The 261-nt window shown below is 64.0% G+C and overlaps 1 protein-coding gene across 1 annotated transcript in view; it reads right to left on the reverse strand.

Moving 5' to 3' along the window:
* LOC104082136 (KN motif and ankyrin repeat domain-containing protein 1-like) overlaps positions 1–261 on the reverse strand; it is a gene marked incomplete at both ends in the record, with an annotated part of 2899 nt that overhangs the window by 1566 nt on the left and 1072 nt on the right. The gene's annotated exons all lie outside the window — the stretch shown is intronic.

Genomic DNA, 261 nt, shown 5'->3' on the forward strand with positions numbered 1-261 from the left:
AGCACCCTCCCTGCACCCACCCCCTCTGCTGCCAGCCCTGGCGGGGAGCAGAAATCCTGCTCTAGAGGGGACTGGATGAAGGCAGGACCCTGAAACCCCAAAACCATGCTGGGATGGCCCGAGCTGAGTCCACACGGGTTTTGGGACAAAGCCTGGAGCAAAGGGCTCTGTTTTGGGGGAAGGTGCTGAGCTGGGTTTTGCTGGCCCATCTTTGGGGAGGGCCAGCCCCAGGGGAGACCCCGGCAGGGGCTGGACAAGCCC

Source organism: Fulmarus glacialis, unplaced genomic scaffold (genome assembly GCF_000690835.1).
Source record: "Fulmarus glacialis isolate BGI_N327 unplaced genomic scaffold, ASM69083v1 scaffold23479, whole genome shotgun sequence".
NCBI classification, from domain to species: domain Eukaryota; kingdom Metazoa; phylum Chordata; class Aves; order Procellariiformes; family Procellariidae; genus Fulmarus; species Fulmarus glacialis.